Source organism: Pipistrellus kuhlii, unplaced genomic scaffold (genome assembly GCF_014108245.1).
Source record: "Pipistrellus kuhlii isolate mPipKuh1 unplaced genomic scaffold, mPipKuh1.p scaffold_m20_p_3, whole genome shotgun sequence".
Lineage (NCBI taxonomy): Eukaryota > Metazoa > Chordata > Mammalia > Chiroptera > Vespertilionidae > Pipistrellus > Pipistrellus kuhlii.
In genome coordinates, this window is record NW_023425529.1 from 65,462,065 (window position 1) to 65,486,345 (window position 24,281).

A 24,281-nucleotide genomic window follows, 5' to 3' on the forward strand; every position below is an offset into this window, starting at 1 on the left:
TGTAAGTAGTCACCTGGCAAGTTTAAGACAATAATTAGCCTTTTGTTTGTTTGTTTGTTTTTCATAGTGTAGCTTTTGGCTGTTTGATATTTTCAGCATCAGTCAGAGTTTTCTTAACTAGCATGAGAAAAAGATATAATGTACTGGGGCCACACTCAAATTTGAAATTAATAAAACCTGAAACACCATTAGGGTTTAAGTAAAATGAATTAATTATCCTGTCAAACAGAATATAATTGATACAGAGGTTATCATGTCAACTTGAAAATAAAATTTCCATATGCCATTATCATAGAACAATAACAGAAGAAGATTTTGGGGTGACCATCTGGTGTGGTAACTACATGAGAGTGATCCTGCGTTACTACTGCAGGACACCATGGATTTGCAGTCTGCTCTGGAAATTTCCTTCTCACAGAATGAATTGCAAAAGACATACAAGACCTCCAGAGAACTAGAAAATAGATCATGTGCAAACAGATGAAAACATTTCTCCAGCCAAGCAAATATTGAAACTGCTAGAATCTGACTTAGAGTTCCTGTGTGACCATTAATTTCAAACAAAGGTCAAGTTGCAGATCTCAACATCAAAAAGGCAAAAATGGAACATACCAATGGTTTGAACAAATATCAAAAATGCTGAAAGTAATTTGCATCCTTACCTTTCATTGGAAAGTTATCCTAAATGTTAATCTGAAGGAAAAAAAATGTGTGTGGCCAAATAATAATTTCTAGCATGTGTTAATATCATAGAAATATATCTACAAAATAGTACAACCAATTTTTAGAAGGTATGCCAAACTATTAAATAGCTCTTCATATAGAAAATAGCACCTAATCAGGAACAAATGGAATCCTAGAGTAAACACCACTTTTCATTGAAAGGGTAACAAGTTAGTTAAATGATTTTGTTGAATATGTATGGGACACTAATTGGAAAATTCCAAAAGAAACAACAGTGGTAATGTGATAATTATTTTTCATGTAAGCTTTAGCATTTCCAAACAGATGTTAAGAATCCTCTTGGCCTCTAAACAGAAGACATTTGTTTTATTTATTGAACATCCATTATTTTATGACATCATTGAGGAAACAAATGGTTGGTTCTAAAGTCATAATAAGGCCAATGAAAGGGAACCGTTTTTCTCATCTCCCTGAATTTTGGCCTTGGGCTAGAGGGAATAGAAAGTTCACCCAGAAAGAGCCCTCTCTGCATCTCTACTCTATGGGTGAAAGGCTTGTACAAACAATTAACTTCCTGGTACTTTGGAAAGGAGAGGTGAGGCGTGAGGTAAGGGAGTTAAGCCAGAGCCCAAATATGTTGTATTTGTGGGGGGGAAAAAAATTCATGTAAATATTACTAGCTAGTCTTCCTCCAGATTTTTCCAGGGGCCTCACCTGCTCCTGAAAGCTCTACCCCTTACTTGAACTTGCCCAGAGCAGGAGTGACTTATGTGAATGGTAAGACATGCAGCAGGTCACGTTTCCCTGCCTAAGGAGGCAGGCTGTTCTCTTAAATCTTCCTGTATTCAGACCCAGTTTCTCAATTCTTATGCAGTAAGCGTTCCTGGACAGGGGCTGTGGAAGCAATGGGAGGGGATGTTGCAGAGTCTGTCATTTCCCAGCTTCCCCACGTGCAACAGAATGAATCGAACTGTCTTTTGTCTTCAAATTGTGGTGTGAGGGAGGGCAACTAGGAAATCATGGTAGCATCTTTAATAAAATCCAGACATGTTCACTTCTAACTGTAACAGGGAGGTTTCAAAAGAAGATAATAAGGTACTAGCAGCTATATAGCTATTGTTTTATTTTTTTTAATAATAAGCTTATTCTTATTTTAGTCATAACAGTATCTGAAACATACTAGCTGTTCAATTAATGAGGCTGGATAAAGAGAGCCTTGTAAGGGCTGCAAGAGAACTCCCACATTTGATTACCAAAGGGAAACTCCCTCTCCTGAATGTGCCTGTTTTTACTGCATGCTATTCAAGCGAGGGAACCTTTGGAAATGCAATATTTGCCCTCTATTTTAAGGATACATTTTCTGTCAAGATTAAAGGAAGTAGATTTGGGATAGCAGACAATTCAATGGTTTTAAGGAAACACTTATCCTCAATTTTTAGGGGGAAAAAAATGTTAAGAGAATTGCCTTCTTCTTGAGTTACCTGAATGACCTCAACTTGCCCAAAGCAAATAACCACTGAGCCAATAAATTGTCTCCATTAATGCGCTTATGCATCTCATTTCTTTTGAGTGCCTTCATGCGATGACCATGAAAAGCACATGATAGAGTTTGTTACCTTTGATCCTTAGTAGATGAAGAAACTCTGACTCCCTACATCTGAAGTGGCTCACTTCACCTTCGCTCTACCAGAGGTTGCAAACAAATGTGTACTAATTGGCCCAGTAGCAATTTAAAAATAATTTTAATTGCTTACTGTATTAGTTTTCTATTGCTGGGTAACAAATAACTACATAGCGGCATAAAACAACACCCATTTATTATCTCACTGTCTATATGCCATCAGTCAGACTGGCTCAATTGGGCTCTTTGCTCAAGTTCTCACAAGGCTAAAGTGTTGGCTAGTTTGACCTCTGACTTGAGGGCTCTGAGGAAGAATTCACTTCCAAGCCCATTTACTTTGTTGGAAGAATTCGGTACTTATGATTGTGACTGAAGTCCCAATTTTATTTTTATATATATATATATAATATATTTTAATGATTTTTTACAGAGAGGAAGGAAGAGAGGGATAGTTAGAAACATCAAAGAAACAGAAACATCAATTCAGCTGCATCCTGCACACCCCCTACTGGGGATGTGCCAGAAACCAAGGTATAATACATGCCCTTGACCAGAATCAAACCTGGGACCTTTCAGTCCACAAGCTCTATTCACTGAGCCAAAATAGTTTTGGCTGAAGTCCCCATTTTCTCACTGGCTGTCAGCCTGTGACTACTCAACTACAGGCTGCTTGGTCCGTGGGCATGGCCCTCTGTCACCTCAAAGCTGGCAAAGGTCTGTGGCATCCTTCTCATGTTTTCCTCTTCTGATCCTACTTAATTACATTAGGCCCATTTAGATAATCAACCTTTTGCTACTGAACATCACAGTCATGGATGTGATGTCTCATCATATTGATTCCATTCACATTCAAAAGACCAAGGAGCCCTGACCAGGTAGCTCAGTTGTTTAGAGCATCATACCCATATATCAAGGTTGGAGGCTCAATCCCAGGTTGGGGGTTATACAATAAACAACCAACAAATGCATAAAGAAATAGATCAATAAATCAATGTTTCTCAAATAAAAATAAATGGAGAAGGGGAGTCAAAGGGTTATATGCAGAAGAAGGCCATTGGGAATCATTCTAATAATTCCAACTACCACACTTAACCAACATTTAAACGTAAGGGTATTTCATGTAGTTGATTCATCTTAAAATCAGAATTTCTAGACACCAGAGGCCACAGTTTACCATTACAACAGTTGGCTAGACCTGATCAGAGATAGTCCCCTTCAGAGCATTCTCCAGTGCAATTAACCAGTCCCTGTGAATGTACACCTGTCCAGTTTCACTCTGCTTGTAGTTTTGTTCTCAACTGTGTTACACAATAAACCATACAGCATTTCTGATAGTACCTAATCACAGCTCTTCCAACCTAAATGTATCCAGGGAACTAATCATCCCAATGATATCTGCACTTTGAAGATAATGAATGACAATCTCAAGCTAAGCACTGGTGTTCTTTTTGCCTCTCAAGACTGATTCTTGTAATAACATTTCAATAAACTTTGTAATTCTGAGCATGTACTGTCTTTTGGTCTGATAAGTGAATAATATTACACAAATTAAATGCTACCACTGAGTTAGCTCATGCAAAAGACACAAGCGTACTCTCAGTGGACAAATGCTTTCCCGTGTAATCGTGCCAGTAGTAGAAAATGGAATCTGTCACAAAAAATAAATTATCCAAGAGTCGGGCCATGTTCACACAGCTTGGCACTAAATTTCATTTTCCTTTTTCTTCAATTGAGAGGCAAAATAAACACGTATGACATGGTCTGAAAGATCACATTGCTCATCAAAGTTGGATTCTACAGCCTTGGAATTCCAATATGTGGAACTCAGGCAGTTGGGAGGCCTTCTGCTTTTCATGCCCTCGTTTTCTCTGTGGTCACACTCTTATTCAGTTAGGGCTTGTTGGCCTCGAGGAAAATGGCACCAGGTGTTACACAGATGGAGTCAGACCAGCCCACAGTTCAGCAATCTCGTTTACTTGAATTCTGTCTAAGAAAGAATACAGCATTGAGACTCAAAGTATAATAGAAAGTGTGCTTAGAAAGTCACAGAGGTAGCAGAAGTGAGCTTAGAACGTATGGGCTCAGGAAACAAGATACAGAGGCAAAAGAAGGGCCCTTGGAGCTTAGGAGAGCGAGTGGTTAATAAGGGAACGTGCCTGCGGCTGGAAGAGGGAGAGGGAGCAGCGAAAGGTGCAGACCTACTCTGAAGAAAGAAGAGCAAGAGGGAGAGCACGCTAAGGGCTTTTAAGCATGGAGATTTGAGGGGCGGTTCTAGGGGAGGATCTCAATAGAAAATTCATCAGCTTTACAGGTGTGCTCTTGCAGGGTCTTTGTCTCCACTGATTGGTCAGCACGAGGGTGGGGTGAGGGGGTGAGGAGTGGGCAGTCATTAGTCAATGCAGCTGGTTCTGAGGCAGCCATGGCGGTGCTTGCTTGGTTTTCCTGCTTTTCTGGGCCTGCGGCTGAAGCACAACTGAGGCTTAGATGTATTTGATGCAGGTCAGAACCTCATTGTCCTGGGGGCTTAATTCTTAAGGGTTCCTCTCCGATCCCCTTGTTCATTCCTCCTCTAAAGGGAGGGGAGAAGGGAGAAGGGAGAGCATTAAACTTGCATGATCACCAACACACCAGGAAGGAAAAGGTAAAGGGAAGGACTGAACCGCATGACCAGGCTGCAATATGCCAGGGGAGGAAAGGTTACTCTGGAGTGAGACCCTTGTTTTTCCAGTGTTGTCCATTGTTAAGCACGTGTGGCTTCCCACCCTGGTGGCCTTCTTGACTGGCCTACTGGCCTTGCTCTGCTCATGCCTGTCTATCTGCCTCGTGTTTTCCAGTTCCAGAAGGCATAAAGGTGCAGAGAGAGGAGGCGCAAAGTCTGCAGGCTGCCGGCTTCGGAAGACATAGGAGGTGCAGCTGGAGGTAATGGAATGAGGTAAATAAAGGTGGTTGTGGGCTAGATAGTAGAGGCCATACATTCAGGGCAACCAGTTTTAAAATTATCCAGTACTGAACGGGCAGTCTCATTTAGAGCAGCAGCAGAAGATAGCAATTAGGAGCAGGGTGTGGAATCAGGCTGCCCGGGTTAAGATCCTACCTCTGCCACTTATTAGCTATGTGACTTGGTGCAAATGATTTTGACCCTCTGTGTTTTGATATCTTCATATAAAATGGGGATAACGAAGGAGATGTGAATTCACAGCATTTCAGTAGTGTCTCAACTACAGTGACAACCTGGTAGACGGCAGCCAGCATCATTAATGATCCGGGTGGGGGCTCACATTGAGAGTTCTTTTTCTTTCTTTCTTTTTTTTTTTTTTTTTTAAAGTAAACAATAAGCCCCAAATAAAAGTTGTGGAAATGTAACAAACACAACTTTTTAAAAGGTCTATTAGATTCCTCTGGGTTACAAGCAAGAGGCACCCTTGAGTTGTCTCAGTTAATTAGACTTTATTTTAAATCTATTTTCTGCCTCAGGTCTAATGTTTATGCAGCAAGGCTTACTGCCTTATAGCTCTTCATTTCTTTGCTTCTCTTTTTTAAACTTTTTTCCTTGCTCAGTCGACACATTTAATTTTCTGAAAGAAACAGTGTGAGTGGTTTTTAGTGTGGATTTCCCTGTCTGAGCAGTCAACCGTCCCAGGGTCCAGAGGAAATGCCCCTTCTGTCAGACACTGGAGACCAAGGACATTTCAGCCAAGGGTGGGCCATGTATACAGCAGTGGTCCCACAGTGTGTGTTGATGTTGAAAGAAGAGGCTGGACCTGACCACCCTGTTAAAGTTCTTCCAGTTCTGGGTGGTGTAAATGGACAGGGAGGCTCAGCATGCTGTCTTACACACCTACAGTGGGGGCTAGCAGTTGGCAAGAGAGCCCACACATGTGCACTGATGCCTGCCTTTTCACACACACCTGCACACAAACACACACACATGCACACAAATACACTTTTTATCCCTTCGTTTTTCTTTATCTCTCTTCCCTTTCAGTTCCTTTCTTTCTCTCTCTTTCTCTCTTTCTCATTTCTCCTCTCAAGCTTTATCTCTTTTGGGTTTCTTTTGATCTCTGCTTTTCCCTTCTCTTCCTTTTCTCTTTCCCTTTCTTCCTCTTCCTGAAGGCTACTCTCCCTCCACCCCCCTCAATAGTGCCTCCTTCGCCCACCAGTGTATATACGCATGTACACACACAATTTATCTTTTATTAAAATATGTCTTTTTAAATTGAATTTGATAGAGAAAGGGAGAGGGAGAAAAAGAGAAATATCAATGATGAGAGAGAATCCTTGATCGGCTGCCTCTTGCACTTCCCCTACTGAGGATCGAGCCCACAAACCTGACATGTGCCCCAACCAGGAATCAAACCCTGACTTTTTGGTTCACAGGTAGATGCTCAACCACTGAGCAACCCCAGTACTTGGATCATACAAACAACAGTTACTGTATTTTAACTGTACATTTGCTATGTTTAGATACACAATTGCAACAGTGTAACAATTGCCTACAGTATTCAATACAGCAACATGGTATACAGGCGAATAGCCTAGGAGCTATGGTGTGCCACAGGTATACCGTACTGGCTAGGTGTACAGTGGGCCATAGCATCTAGGTTCCTGTGTTGTCGATGGTAGGAACATCACCAGGTGTTAGACAGGTGGAGTCTGACTGCACCTGGGTTCGGCAACCTTGGTTATTGAGTTCTGGCTAGGAAATAATTAAGAGCCCAAATTCAAACTATAAGAGAATATTTATTTGGAAAATCACAGAGGTAAAGGAAGTAATTTGTAGAAGAAATGGGCTTAGGGAATAAGTTATAGAGGCAAAGGAAAGGTCCTTAGAGCTTAAAGTGAGAAAGGGGAAGTTGGAGGGGGAGGGAAGGGCTCAGGGGAGCTTCTGGAGGAAGAGCTGGAGGAAGAGCCTGGAGGGAGAGGGAGCAGGGAGCAGGATCCTCTCCTAAGCATTTTAAGAATGTGATTTTAGGAGCAACCCCTTGGACTATGGTGGGCAAACTGTGTCTCGAGAGCCACATGCGGCTCTTTGGCCCCTTGAGTGTGGCTCTTCCACAAAATACCATGGCCTAGGCAAGTCTATTTTGAAAAAGTGGCGTTAGAAGAAGTTTAAATTTAAACAATTTGGCTCTCAAAAGAAATTTCAATTGTTGTACTGTTGATATTTGGCTCTGTTGACTGATGCGTTTGCCAACCACTGCCATAGGAGGATCTCAGGAGACATTTAGCTGTTTTCCAGGTGTGTCTTTTCAGCATCATTTCTCTACTGATAGGCTTGTCAGCACTGGGGGGTGGGGGGGGGCATGGTTTCATTAGTCAAAGCAGCTGGTCCTGAGGTCAGGCGTGGGGTTGCTTGCCTGGTTTTGCTGTGTTTCTGGAGCTGAAATACAACTGAGGCCTAGATATGATTTTTAGGGAGGAAAGGTCAACAGGTCCCAACCACATGACCAGTGATATGCCAGGGGAGGAAAAGTTATCCCGGAGTCCAAGTCCTACCCCACGATTGTCCGTTGTTAGGCTCCCAAGGCATTCCACCCTCATGGCCTTCTACACCTGGCCCATCGTCCTTGTTCTGTGCAATTCTTACCACACTTGTAATTGAACTCTGAGATGTTCATATAACGATGAAGTCACCTAACAACTCATTCCTCAGAATGTAACCCTCTGTTAAGCAGTGCTTGACTGTGTATTTCCCCTACTCCATGCCTTTGAAGGTAAGTTGTGGATTAGTCCATTATTTTGCTGTTTTTTTCTAATCTTAAGGTTGTTGGTACTTTGGGCTGTGATAACGAAAAGTCTTTGAGTGAAAAAGCAGAAGGACAACAGCCTCACTGCCAAACTTTGCAGTAAGAGCAGTGACGATGGAAGAGCTCATGTACTCAGGAGTCCTTGGCTGAAAGAAAGGCTCATGTGAAAGCTGTGCTGTAGGTGGAATGAGAGGAGGAGAGGAGGTGGGACATTGAATGATATAGAGCAGTGGTCTGCAAACCGTGGCTCACAAGCCACATGCAGCTCGTTAGCCCCTCGAGTGTGGCTCTTCCACAAAATACCATGGCCTGTGTGAATCTATTTTGTAGAAGTGGCATTAAAAGAAGTTTAAGTTTAAAAAATTTGGCTCTCAAAAGAAATTTCAATGGTTGTACTGTTGATATTTGGCTCTGTTGACTAATGAGTTTGCTGACCACTGACACAGAGGATGGAAAGAGTTCTGTCAGAATAATGAGAGGCTTTATAGTGTTTTGTGATGTTGGAGAATAGAAAAAGGCTGTGGATTTTGGGTAGAATTCTTGTCTACTGTGTAGTTGGGTGGGTCCTATTTTTTCTATTTTTTCACTTTGGGGAATCAGGCAAAGACTAGAAACATCATTTGACCTGTGCTTCTTTGAGTATTAAACTTCCCTGAGCCAAACCATGGAATTATATAAGGGACTGTCACAGAGGGCACTGGGCATGGCTGTCATCCTGGGGTTTCCTGGAGGGAAGAGTTTAGCTAGTTTTCCAGGTTAGCAATGGACCCTGGAGTTACAAACATCTTGCTGGTTGCATAACCTTCTCTTAAGCATAGTATATATCCAATAACTGAGGCAAGAGAAAAATTTTAAAAAGATGAAATGATGCCCTGGCCAGTGGGGCCCAGTTGATTAGAGCGTTATCCTATACATCAGAAGGTTTCCAGTCAGGGCACATACCTAGTTTGAGGGTTTTATCCCCACTTGAGGGCCTTTTGAGAGGCAACCAAACAATGTAACCCTTACATTGATATTTCTCTTTCTTTATCTTTCTCCCTTCCTACATCCTTCTCTAAAATCATGTGCTTGAATGTATAATTGTTCTAGGCAGTGGAGAGCTATGATAAAAACATGGGGTCCAGATTAAAGCTGAAACAAGTTCAAATGCAGGCTTTCCACTTATTATCTCCATGGCTTTAGATAAGTTAACATGTCTAGAGTGGATTTAAATTAGATGCCCAGATTCTTAGCTATTCTTCCCTTTGAGAGTTGGAGCCCAATTTCCCTCCTGTTGAGTGTCTGATGGACATGGGGATTTACAGATTAAGTGGATTAAAGAGAAAGCAACAATGTTTGAACTTAGATAATAAAAGGCATTTATTTCAACTTCTCTTGGATTGCACACTCTGAAGAGAGCCAACTGCCATGTTGTGAGAACACATCCAGCCTCTTGGAGGGATCACTTGGCAAAGAACCAAGGCTTTCTGCCAACAACCATGTGAGTGAGCCATTGTAGCCTTCATCCCTCAGCCCCAGACAGCCTCCAGGTGACAGCAGCCCCAGCAAACACCTTGGCTCAGGTTCATGAAAAACCCTGAGCTGAAACCACTCACCTAAGTTACTCCTAGATTCCTGACCCATAACAACTATGTGAGAAAAATCAACGCTTGTTGTTTTAAGCTACAAAATTGTGTGGGTAATTTGTCATATATAAAGTATTTTAGTCATATTTTGAAAAACCAGCATCTGACGAGTTTAGATAAAATGCAGCTGTGCGGACCATTACAGTGGCTGCTATTTAAAGTCATATTGGTTAAAACTGAATAAAGCTTAATATTCAATTTACCAGTCACATTAGCTACACTTCAAGTAACTCTATAGCCACATGTGACCAATGTCTATTGTTTGGGATTGTGCAGATAGAGTATTTTCATTATCACAGAAAGGTCCATTAGACAATGTTGCTCTAGCAGGCGTCTTCAAACGACGGCCCGCGGGCCACATGCGGCCCGCAGAGGAGTCTGATCCGGCCCGCCAGGTTTTTTGGGCAGTGAGCACAGCCAAGGTGTTACAGTAGGAATTAGTAGTTCATATAGTCCGGCCCTCCAGCTCTCTGAGGGACCGTGATCTGGCCCCCACTTTAAAAAGTTTGAAGATGCCTGCTCTAGAGCAATGGTCGGCAAACTCATTAGTCAATAGAGTCAAATATCAACAGTACAATGATTGAAATTTCTTTTGAGAGCTGAAAACCGACTTCTGCACAAAAGAAATTTCAGTCGTTTACTGTTGATATTTGGCTCTGTTGACTAATGAGTTTTCCGACCACTGCTCTAGAGCAATCAGGCTCACACTGGCGGCTGCAGAAGCTTAGGGAAACATGGATATACTTTGTGAATTTTATTTGGATTTAATTATTTGAGGTGTTTGGCTTAATGATTATTTTTAAAAATAAACACATTCTGAGTCACTTGGACAACCCTTTTAAAACCAAATATTGCTAATTAATTTCTGTTCTTGATTTAAGACCTTGAATTTGGATGTTTATAATGAAGTGCCAACTGGGTATTGTTACTCTAAATGTTGAGAACTATTGATGATAGAATAGCATCAAAGTCATTGCATAAACAGTGGGTTCTTAAGACATCTGTGACATCAGCCCATGGTGTCAAACATGTCGAGTGGAAGTTAAGTCATGAGAAAATTGGTTCATCAACATAATACATGCAGCATTCAATGATTTACTTTATTCAAGACAGCATTCTCTTCATATGAAGTTTCTGATCTTGGTTTGACTACTTTTTTATTGTACAATATGATTTTATTACTAGAAGTTCAGTGCATAAAATTTGTGCATGGGTAGGGTTTCTTGGCTTGGTCAGCGATCAAGGCTGACCAGAGCCTTCCAGCTGCCAGCTGGAACCACCTTCCCTCAGCTGCCACCTGCCTGCACAGGGCTTCCATTTCCCTGGCTGCCAGCTGCCAGCTAGGACCTTCCTTCATACCACACAGCTCCCTGGTGGTTAACACACATCATAGTGAGTGGTCAAACTCCTGAGGGGACAATTTGCATATTAGCCTTTTATTAGATAGGATTGCCTTTGATCTTATAAATGGATAGTGATTCTTAAAAGCAATTATAGGATTATGCTTATCCTTAACCAAGTGACATTGCATAAATTAGTAAGATTGCACTAGAATTCCAGGATATTTTCCTTCTTTAAAAGTGATGCCTACATAATTCAGATTTGAGATAAAAGGTCTGAGCTATTCTGTCCATCTCAGTTTGCAGTCCCTTATTTCTGTGTTTCTCAGTTTAAATTCTTCAGCAGAGGATCCCAACTGGCCTAGCTTGTATCATGTGTTCCTGCTTGCCCTGTGGGCTGTGATCAGAATAGCAGGTTCACACTAGTAAGACATTTCTCTCTGGTCAACTCATATTAACCGGGGTACTTTACAGAGAAGAAAAGCTGAAGAGAGTATCCATCTGCAGTGTAATCAACCATTAGAGATAAGGATATTGGCTAGAAAAGAACTCCAGATTTCTTTATGGTTAAGACTTACATTTAAACCTGGGCCTTCAAACACACACCCACACACACACACACACACACACACACACACACACACACCAAAAAGGAAAGAAGAAAGAAAGAAAGAAAGAAAGAAAGAAAGAAAGAAAGAAAGAAAGAAAGAAAGAAAGAAAGAAAGAAAGAACCTCAACCTGAGGACCCTGCTGAGGGCCTATTTTTGCACAGTAGCAAGTCCAGGAGGGGGGCATTTTAAAATGGGAAACCTCTCCTTATACTTCACAGCATGTCCAGTTGGGGAACCTGCCTGCGTTTTTGCTAATGCAGGTGAGTACATGGGTTACTTTGATGAAGCTTTTCATTAGCTCTGTGAGACACCTAACTACTCACAGAGAACAGGCTTCTGAAGAGAGAAAGGCTTTGATGAATGCAGTAGAATTATGTTAAGTAATCGGCACACCTTTTGTTATGTTGATTTTGTCCTGTTTTTATTTGAACTGAATGAAAAATAGAAAGGTCTGAATTTCTCCCTCAGCTATGCACGGGCAATTATTTCCAACAGCTTGCAGAGCTCTAGGTCAACCTTTGCTGAGGAACAGGTGGGCCTCAGGACATGCTGTTTTCTCCGGGGTCCTCTTTTCCTATACCAGGAGTAGCCTCAAGAAATGCCTCTCTTGCTTATTGATGGGAACAGCCAAAGGGCCTTTCATAACTGCCAATCTGAATTTCATGGCTTTTGCTGCCTCCTTTCCTCCTCTTTTCCCTCAAATCCATTTGCAAAAGTCTTCTGTCATCTTTCACTGTCTTGTCACCTCCTCACATTTCTATATTCTTCAGCCTTGCTTAGTTTATTTCTTAATTACATGTAAGCCTGCAACTATTTTTCACATAGCACTCAGAAATTCTCTCCAGTTTTTTTCTCTTGAATATATTACAATTAGCTTTTGTACTAAGTGCTACTGACTTCCCATTGATTGCATCCCTTTAAATGGTAATGTTATCTTTGCCACGTGTTTATACACAGAGGAAGCAGGCCTGCTTTCATATGCTTGAAAGGAGGAAGTTCCTATTATCTCACTAAATTATTTCCTGAAGATGAATTAAGTCTTCATGAAATGTGTGATATTCTCATAGAAACTATTTAAAGATAGGGGAAGTCACAGATGTGACAATGGATGTTTAATTATATATAACTAGAGGCCTGGTACAGGAGATTCATGCACATGGGAGGGTCGCTCAGGCTGGCCTGTGCCTTCTCACAGTGTGGAAGCATTCAGGGGATGTCCGATTGATGGCTTAGGCCTGCTCTCCTAAGCCATCAGTTGGACATCTTTAGCACTGCTGCGGAGTCAGGAAAAGCTCCCACCACCACTGCTGCACTTGCCAGCCATGATTCCAGCTTCTAGGCTTCTGGCTGAACAGTGCTCCCCCTGTGGGAGTACACTGATGACTTAGGGCAGCTTCTGAGTTGAGCATCTTCCCCCTGGTGGACAGTGCACTTCATAGCAACTGGTTGTTCTGCCATTCAGTCTATTTGCATATTACCCTTTTATTATATAGGATACCTTTGCATCACATCCACCTTCAATTTCCTACCAATTTCATAAGAGTTAGGGCCAATACACCTGGTTCTTTGGGGACCCCTGTAAGAAATGAAATATTATTGTCTTTATATATTACCTATCTCATTTTTGTTTTTAAAAAACATATGTAATATAATTTTGTAGGTGTGTCTCAATAAGAATAGAAACACTTAGTGGATTAAATTAAAGTACTTAGCATAATGCCTCCTACTTCTGTAATATAAAATAATAAAGTTAGGTGGAAATGCTCTAAATGGGCACAATTGTACCGTGTTTGTTTCTGGGTACAAAGGTATCTCAAATGCCTGAAAATGCTGTCAAAAACTTAACTCTTAGCAATGAGTAAAACCAAGAAAAACATAAATTTAATGCAGATGTTTCAACCTGCAAGCTGGGAACCTTAAGCCCAGGGGAATAATGAGTTCCCAGTTGCTCACAGACTAAGGCATTTTTATGGGGTAAATCAGGAATTATTTGGCTCTTACAGCTGATTGGCTGCCTAGTGGTCTTCCTTCTTATTTAGATACAGGTAGCAGAGTCAGGAACAAGGAAGTACAGAGGTGGCATGAATAGACTTGGCTGCTGTCTGCTGCTAATTTCTGAGAAGAGTTGTAAATTCCCCCAGCTTATATTAGGTAGTGTTTGATATACTTTTATTTGATTGCCTGAGTTGGTCAACTGCATTTTGTCCCTGATAAATGTCTTTATTTTGATTTGATTTGATTTTGTTTAAAAAAGGAAAAGCTATCCATGTGTAGGATTGTGTCATTGGTTACATAAGATCCTATTGAGATTTCACATTTTAACTCAACTGAGTGCATTTTAAAGATCTGGTTGGCTTTGTTCAGTGATTCATGAATAAAGCAAGCAGATAGAAAGGAGCTCCAAGGAGCTATACAAAATGAAAGTCCTTTAGAGGCAGGAGGGAGCAGGAACAAGGAAGTTATACTGGTTAAAAAGTGGACTGGTTATTGCAGTCACCTTTCTTTAAGACATGGCAAGGGTCTACCAGGCAGATTACCTGACCAATGCTTATCCATTAATTACTGGTTGACTGGTTTAAGATTCATTCCTGGAAGAGGGTGAAACTGTAATTAGGACTCAGTTTGGTGATCTGGGGGATAATATTGTAAAACAGCTCTATTTTGGGGCCCGTTGTTTTGTATTTAACAATATGCTTTCTAAAACAAGCATTCATTAAAACCACCAAATAATATGTTTCTTGACATTTTAGAATACAGATTTATTTTAAATGGATATATGTTTTGATTGTTGGTTTTTAAAATGTATACAAATTATTTCCCCTTAGTCAATGTTTTAGTGGCATTCACATCTGTGATCATGCTTTTCAAAATAATCTCTAAAAGACTATATATATCAGTAAACTACTTTAATAATTAATGTATGTATGTATTTATTTATTTAATAATTAATGTGGTTTTAGAATGTCTTTTGGCAATAAATATGCTTTTATATTTGCAGTTATGCTGACAAATTAGAGTTATTCATTTCAATTTTACTTCTTCCTTAGGACTTTAAGCTATTAAAAAATTTTCAAGTCATTTACAAATCTAATAAATTTTATCTGAGAAAGAACAGTCACCTTTATTCTTTTACTTATTCTTCAATTAACATTTAATTAGCTCAAGTCTAATGATTAAACTTTCTTAATCAATTCCTTGAGCAACCAGTTAATTAAACAGAATTTATAAGTTCAATACCTTCACATTTTTAAGCATTAACCTGACAAACTATGGCATTTAAATATGTCAAAAATGATCTATCCACTCCTTGCCTGAGTTTAAAATATATTTATTTTTTAGTTGATTAACTTAACAATCACTTGTATAGTGCTTATGCTCTCTGGCCGCCCTGCCAAGTTGTCTACATCATCAAGCAGATCTCTTATTCCCAAGGCTATGAAGTAAACAATTTACTTTTTTCCCCCAGAGAAAGGGGATGGTGCTGCTGGAGGAAATAGGATTCTTCCACAGTATCACAGAAAATGCCTTCCAGGGATTCTTCTACAGGAGGATTTGAAATATACTGGCAAGATTTTTTGGAGCAGAAACAAAGGACTGTCCCCAGGTACACCATGTCTCTGCCTCATCCCTGACCAGCTGGCTCAGCTCCATCTCACTGGGGAAGGAGTCCAGCCTCTGGGGTCACAGGCCTGCACTTGTCCCCACCAAACCCAGGACCCAGAGCTTCCATGCCATTAGCCCAGCATCCAAGGCTGCAGTAGTCCAGTACCACCTCTGTTCACGCATCTAGCCCATGAACGGCAGCTGAAGAGAGAAAGTGCCAGACTCAGGCCTTTGTTAAGCTTTGATTATATTTCCTTGGGTTTGGGAAGGAGTAATCTTTCTTTCAAACTACCTAATCTCTTTTCTGGATCTTCCCAAGACTATGCTTGTGCCTCCCCTAACTGATTCCTTTCCTGGATCTTCCAGGTCTTCCTGCCCTTGTCCTATCTGGTCTTTTCCCATGATTTTCCCAGCTAGACTCCTCCCCTTTATGGTTGTCATTTTGGCTTCTACTGCACATGCTCATAGTTTTGTTTTGTTTTGTTTTGTTTTTGTTTTGTTTTTTTCATCATCTACTTCTTCTGTGCTTAGGAGGAGAGAATGAATGAAATGTCGCTGAAACCAAAGGCTGGAGAGTTTTAAAATACAGAATTGAGCTAAGGAGAAGGACTAGAGGACATTGGATGTAGTTGGTCAATATAATTAGCCCATCTGAGTTTCCTAATTGGTGCTTGTCACAAAGTTAGGCTCCTACCCTCCTACAGAAAATGGGAGATTGAGGCTCTACCTTTCTTAATGATTTCTCTTCAAAGGGATGACTCATAGGTCCCTGAGAAAAAACATTCCTGGGGTGTAGAAGATTAAACCTTTAAGGGTCAGAGAAAGAATAAAGCAAATACTTTCAGAAGAGGAATATTGGAAGTCTGTAGTTAAGAAGAATCCTGCCTAAAATTCAGTTGTGCTGAGAAGTCAAACTTCAGGTGGGTGGTGTCAATTTGGCACCAAGAAGACTCAGAAATAGATAAAAACAGTAGCTCAACAAATCAAATCTGAGTCACTCTTTGTACAAGGATAGAGAATGAGAAAGAGGCAGCCATTCTCTTGTCTGGGCTAATCTCTGGGGATTCCTAAGAGCTATTTGTATAATACATCACCTTATATCTAATCTATTCTTTAATGTGCTTAAAGTAATAATTATATTCTCTACTTCTTTTTACCATCTCTCAAATGCTACCTCATCTTCTTCTAGAAGGTACTTAAAGTTTCTGATATATTTAGTGAGTATCATAAAGAGTGACATTTTGCTTGATTGTATTGTAGTATTACAAATTAACTTACTCAATTCTGTGTTCTGGAAAAAAGGAAAACAATTCAAAGTAAGGAAAATGCATGCCTGGTGAGTTTTATTTTCGAGGAAAAATATTCAGCAGTCTTATTCATGATATATCCAGCTTTTGTATCAATATGTGATATAATTTTTGTGGTGTTTTTTAAAGGCAGTTAGACCTACTGAGGGCAAAGATACTATTATAGTTTTGATTTAATGAAAGGACAGTGGGTACTATGCAGAAGATGAAAAGAGATAGACTCTATTCATAAGACAAGAAATGAAATCTTCAAATTTTTTATTGATTCTGAAAATCACACTATTTTTAATGATAACTTGATAAGATACATTATTTGAAGAAAACATGAATTTACTAGTAATACAGTGCAAAGTAAGTATGCTAATTAAAAAAAGTTAGAAAGTTAGAAAATCAATTCATTTTTTAAGTGCACTGATAAAGAAGGTACAGCAAGGGAATTTATGCAAATGTAATGAATTAGAGCATTTATCTTACAAACTTGATAAATAGCAGTAAGCACTTTAGAGGGTGAAAATAATTAGTTCCTTAGTTCCCATGTGTACCCAAATCATAGTTCCAATTATATTTGTTTATTACTTCAAAATGACTTTTTATTTCAATGCCACACAGACTTAGAAATCTATAATCACATCACTTTTTTCCTAATTATTTTTGTTTGTTCTTAATGTAGGATTCCCTTCTAATAATGTTGTCAGTCTTTTGTCTCTCTCTTCTTAAGAAAACACAATAACACTGAGTGCTATTTTACTGTAGGCAAGAACATTTAAGAAACAAATACTTCTCTTCCTAGTCCCTCTCTGACATATCTAAAATGCAGTTTATGATTTACAAATGAAAATAAGACCTTGTCAGTCCCATCTTAAAATCTTAAAATGTCAAATATCTCCCCTAAAGTTCTGAAAAGGCATTTAATAATTAACTAGAGGCCCAGTGCACAAATTCTTGCACCAGTGGGGTCCCTCAGCCTGGCCTTCGGGATCAGGCCAAAACTGGTTCTCTGACATCTTCTGAGGGATCCATGATTTCCAGAGGGTGCAGGCCAGTTCAAGGGATCCCACTGGTGCATGATTGGGGCCAGGGAGAGATGCAGGAAATTGGCCAGCTGTGGAAGGGACTACAGGAAGGCTTCTGGGCCTGTTTGCCTATCTCACTCAGTCCCAATGGGCCAGACCCTAGCAGCAAGAGAATCTACCAGTCGACTGTCTGCCCCTGGTGGTCAGTGCACATCATAGTGAGTGGTTGAGTACCCTTAGCATATCATTAGCATATTATGCTTTGATTGGTTGACCGGACAACCAGATGATCAGACAACTAGACACTTAGCATATCAGGCTTTTATTATATAGGATAGGATTCCTGCTAACTAAACAAAATTTACCATACAATAATTATCTTCACCTTGAACTTTGTGTATCAGTCAAATATGCTTTTATGTCTCCTTATATGCAGGGTTTCCCCTGCAAAAAAATGTATATGTACTTGGAATAATTATAAAATCAGTATTATTAACATGTGGTTCATTTTCAAAATTTAAAAAAATCTACAGAAATGAATACTTTTCTTCTTGCCAATGTCACTTTGATGATACTATTCTGACCCAGAATAGTGAATAAAGCAGTGGAATGTCAAATATCAAGAATAAATTAGTTCAGTTTTTGTGTCCCTCAATTCATTGATAATATGAAGCAGTGGAATGTCAAATATCAAGAATAAATTAGTTCAGTTTTTGTGTCCCTCAATTCGTTGACTGTTGCCAGTAAACCTTATCTTTTATGTATCCCCATTAAAAAACAAACAAACAAAAAAAGCCTAGTGGCATTTTAGAATAACTGTTCTTTGTTCAAAGTTTAGTTTGGCTTCACTCATTATTTCAAATCAGATAAACCTAAAAAGGAGTGAAAATTAAGTTCATTATCAGCTGTAAAAGTGTATATACATTTTTTGGACACCCTATATGTTATCTGTATATCCTATTGCTCTAGAGAATTTGGGCTTATATAATTCAAAAGATATTGGCCATGTGAAGCTGATGCTACTTGATCTTGGATTTCTCACCTCCAAGACTGTAAAAAAGTACATTTTTGTTAAGTCACCTTGTCTGTGGAGTTTTGTTATGGCAGACCTCACAAACTCATACAGTCAATTAAGTTCATTCACAATATATATATATATTTTTTTTCTAAAAAAAAATATATATATATTATTGATTTTTTACAGAAAGGAAGGGAGAAGGATAAAGAGTTAGAAACATCCATAAGCTGCCTCCTGCATACTCCCTACTGGATGTGCCCACAACCAAGGTATATGCCCTTGACCAGAATCAAACCTGTGACCCTTCAGTCCACAGACCAACGCTCTATCCACTGAGCAAAACCGGTTAGGGCTCATTCACAATATTCTTTGTGACATATGCCTAGTCTCAAGTCTCTGAGATGTGTATATTTTGCTCATTACATCTGTTGCTCTATGAGATTCTTTCTATATAAGTTGCATATAGTTTACTCTCTTATTTTAAAAAATTGAGGTAGAATGTAGGAAGGTCTGTATTTTTGACTAGTGGTAACCATGGACCCTTTTGAATGTCTCTTATTTAATTCTTTATCACCTAGTTCATCAAATTTTGTTTTATTTTACAAGTTAACTATAGCATACATTGTCTATACTTTATACAACAAAGAGCTTTTTATATTTTCCACTTTTAGCTTCTCATTTTCAATTGCAGTGTTTCTACTTTATACCAACATACAACAGTTGCACATTAGTTTTCCACTTTTACCTCCAACATTATTTTAGTCTACTATGTACATTTCTGCATTTTAAAGTGCTTACTTTCAGTCCTTTTGCTAAAATTTATCTCATCATTATTTGTTTGCATAAAACGTATTCCCTAGTCAGCAGAGGTTAACAATTTTTCTCTGTAAAAGGCTAGGAAGGTTAATGAGGGGGGAAAAGGAGATATATGTACTACTATATGTAATACTTTAAACAATTAAAAAAATTTTTAAAAAGAGCAGGTAGGAAATATTTTGGATTTTGTAGATCCAGAGGCTACATATTGTTTCTGTCACAACTACTCTACTTTATTTTATTTTTCATCTTTATTGTTTAAATTATTACAGATATCCCCTTTTTTTTCCCATTGATCCTCCCCTCTTCCCGAATCATGTCCCCCCTCTCCAGGCCTTCATCCCACTATTGTCTGTGTCCATGGGTTATGCATATATGCATATAAGTTATTTGCTTGATCTCTTCTCTACCTCCTCCCCACTTCCCTTTGAAAACAGCCAAGGGCACTATATAAAGGAATGAGTGTGACTGCATACCCAATAAAATAGGATCTTGGACATCCCTTGCCAAGCAATGTTCTGATAGATTTCTCAAAAGAGTTGATGGGTACATAATTCTCTAAGTTATTTTATATTGAAAACTGCTTATGTGCTTTGTTTTGCATTCTTGCTATTTAAAGGGCAAATTAGCTGGTTATAAAATCCTTAATTCACATTTTCTTTTATTAAAATTAAAAAAAATAAAGTCCCATCATTGCTTTGATGGTTATGTTTTGAAAAGTCAGGTATTTATTTATTTATTTATTTATTTTAATTATTATTTTTTAAAATCAATCTTTATTGTTCATATTATTACAAAGGTTCCTCATTTCTTCCCCCCTCCACCAGGTTCCCACCCCACCCTCCGCCCCCTCCCCATCCCCCATTGTCCTCATCCATAGGTGCACAGTTTATGTTCAGTCTCTTCCTCCCTCCCTTTCCCCTATAGTAAATCCCTTTTCAGATAGTAAATCAGTTACTTAGCATTTTCTCATATCAATAATACCTCCACATGCCCAATGATACACTTCACACAAAAGACGTTTCCAAATAGGTCAACCAGCCTCATCCAGGCCCCACCCAAGGCACTCACAGATCAACACCCCAGCCCTATACTAACTCAACACATCCAGATCTAAGCCTTCATCACTTGATTCAGCAGACCCTCAAGTTCCCACAAAAGTTTTCAGCCATGTCTGAGATGCAGCCTTGGGGCGGGGGCAGGCGAGGAGCTAGCTGTTCCAGGCCTGGCTGCTCCGGGCCTGGCCTCTGTTGCTCTGGTTCGTTCCACAACCAGCTGCTCCGGGTCTGGTCACTGCCACTCCTGACCTAGTTGCTCTGGACTTGGCTGCTGCTGCTCTGGGCCCGGCTGCTCCGGGCCCGGCTGCTCCGGGCCTGGCCACTCCCAGCCTGGCAGCTGCTGCTCCGGGCCTGAAAAGTCAGGTATTTAATATATTATTTGCTCATTTTACCTGCATGCCTTGAAAATTTTACCTTAATCTTTGAAATTAATCATTTTACCTTTAATCTTTTACCTTAATCGTTTTAGCTAAGATATTTCTCAGAATTGATTGCTATGAGTTATTTATTTATTTAATTAGTTCTTTCAATGTGTAGATTTTCTTTTCAAATATATTTCTGCAAAGTTTTCAGTTATTATTTTATATATGGGATATGATCACATTAATTTTTATACTTAGCCATGAGGTTATTATTTTAAATATTAACTCTGTTTCATTGTTTGTTTTTATTTTTCAGTGACTTATGTAATATATCTGTTATTATTATTTTTTTTTTTTTGCCTGTTTTCCATTCCATTGCTTTTCTTTGGATCTTTTTTAAATTTTTTCTTTATGTCACATTTATTCTCTTAGTTATTTTCCTGTCTTTCTTGAATGTGCCTTATTATAGTTTCTTTTAAAATATATTTTTTTAATTTTTCAATTACAGTTGACATACATTATATTATTTTCAGGTGTACAACATAGTGATTAGACATTTATGTAATTTGTAAACTGATTACACTTATAATATTATTGACTATATTTCCTATATTCTACTTTATATCCTGGTGACCAATTTTATAACTAGCAATTTGTAAATCTTAATCCTTTTCTCCTTTTCAACCATACCCCAATGCCCAATGCACCTGGAAACTATCAAAATGTTCTCTGTATTTATGAGTTTGTTTCTGCTTTGTTTGTTTATTTTTTTATTCCACATGTAAGTGAAATCATATGGTATTTATTTTTCTCTGACTGACTTATTTCATTTACCATCATACCCTCTGGGTCTATTCATGCCATTGCAAATGGCAAAATTTCATACTATTTTTTAAAATGGCTGAGTAATATTCTATTGTATAAATGTACCACTTCTTTTTTATCCATTCATCTATTGAGGGGTACTTGATTTTTATTTGAGTCTGTTCTCCCTTGAGAATTTTAATGCATTGTGGCTTACTCTTTACAAGTGTTAGGCTATTGAACTAATCCCATGTAATCAAGGGAAATATGCTAATTGACCCTCACACTATTGCAAAAATGGCAGCACCCACAGCCAATAAGGAGGGGGTATGCTAATTGACTGCCACACCCTCAAAGATAGTAGCACCCACAGCCATAAGATGGCGGTGCCCACTGTGGTGGCAGGTACATGGCAAGGCCAGGCCTACCCCTACCACACACCTACCTCTGGAGTCCTACAGTCTCCTCAGCCCCTCAGCCACCTAGGGCTGGCCCTAGCTACAGGCAAGCCTCGGATGGTGGCTACCCAGCTGCCCAGGGCTGGCATGAGGCACTGGCAAACCTCAGATGGTGGTTGCCCAGCCAATCAGGGCCACCTGAGGCTCAGGCTATAAGGGCTGGCTGAGGCTTGCACTACCAGCAGTGGCAGCAACAGAGGTGTGATGGGGCATCACCTTCCTCTGATTTCTCAGTTAACTCCTGTCCCTGAGGGCTTCTGCACTGTGAGAGGGGACAGGTCAGTCTGGGGGAACTCCCCCCCCTTCCAGTGCATGAATTTTCATGCACCAGGCCTTTAGTATCCACATAAATACATAAAGAAACTGAGACTTTAGCACTGAATGGACTACAGACATGCTTAAAAAGAAGTTTATGATATAAAACCCAGGATTGCTGAGTCCTAGGACAATTTTCTCCATACAACAAGATGCCATGCTCCATGTTAGTACAGAACAGAGGTATTAGCATAGTAAAGTCATTATTGTATGTGTTCACAAACACTAGAATACATATTCCAATATCTAGAGCAGAGGCTGGCATTGTAGCAATTGATGAAAAATGTTGCTGAGTTAATATAGAATGAGTCATGTACACATTAAAACACCCAATCTTCAGGATACCAAAGAGCTAGGTCGGGCTGCAGATTGCTCGCTCTTATTATGGTTGATGTCTATATTGACCAGCAAACCACATCCAAGCCTCCCTATTGTCCACACTCATGATTCTTTTCATTTTTATTCAGTTCTTTCCTATCTGCCCCCACAGGTGCATCTCTCCCTGCTAGGTGATGACTAAAGCTCTGTTGGACACTTGGGGATAAGACTAAGATCAATATCAAGATAAGTGGCTATGGATTTGCTCACATGGATTGCTTTGAATATTTACTAAAGATCCTAAATTTTTTTTCTAAAGATTTAGACCCTGTAGCAAAAGTCACCTAAGATGATTTATATATTTCCAAAGAGTATGAAGAGGGGCAGAAAACATGTTTTGGGAAGAGGAGACAGAAATAACCAAAAAATGTTTCAGATTTTTCTATTCCTCTCTGAATTTTAAAAGAAGACCTCATTAAGTATTCAGACCTAAAGGGAAACTCTCCAGTCTTCACAGATGCTCCTTCTCACTTGTTTGATCATGTCCTTGTCCACTGCTTACTGGGGAATGTATGCAATGAGGAATGTAGCTGCTCTGTGAGGTGAGATATCACATTACAACATTGACCACTAACTTCCTATTCATGATCATTTCCCCACTCTGTCAGAAGCAGGCACACTGCCTGGAGAATCAGACTGTTGTGGCAGGAATGCAAAGAGAAAGAGACAAGGTTCCGTTTTTGACTTCCAAATTGGCCGGCTACCTCAGAAATAATAGTCAGCACCAGGAGACTGCTGAACACGCTCAGTCTCCTGTTCCAGGAGGCAGCGTGGGAGACAAGCCAAGGCTTACAGGCCATTGGTGCCACTTGAGCAAGCTCAATTTGTGCCTGGTGCAGGGGAGCCTCATTAGCAGTTCTTGTCAATGCTGGGTGAGTGTTCCATCAAAAACTGCCTGAACTTGTTCAGGTGATGCCTGTGCTCAGAGACTTTGCTGACAACTATTTGAATGGTCTTATATGGACTGCCTCTCCCCTCTTTTCTTCCCTACCCCACTCCACTTTTCAATCGTTCAGGATCATTGTAAGTCAAATGCTCCAAAACAGAATGCAGTGGGCAATGCAATCCCAAGAGCTAATGTTGTAAATAGAGAATTCATGATGCATTACTTGGGGGAGATCAAGCAGTGATGAAACCCTCCACAGTTATATTACAGGGATTTACATATTGTTAGGTGGAAGCAGACATTCTGGGGAGGCTGACTTTTCAATTTATGATCATCTATAATAGTATAATAGAATGACTTGGGGAAGAAGTGAAGAGAAAAATTGAAAAAATAATTATAACAGTGTATGTGGTTGTTGCAGTGGCTGGTATTAATTCCAGTCCAAGTCCAAAGGACAGAGAACCATGTGAGCCAATGTCCCATCTCAGCAGTCAGGCCAGAATAGTACCCTTTTCCCAGCCTTTCTGTTCTATTCATGTCTTTCTCGCTTGAATGAGGGCTATCCACATTAGAGAGAGCAATCGGCCTTCCTTTGTCTATTGAGTCTAACAAATGTTAATCTCATAAAAAAGCAT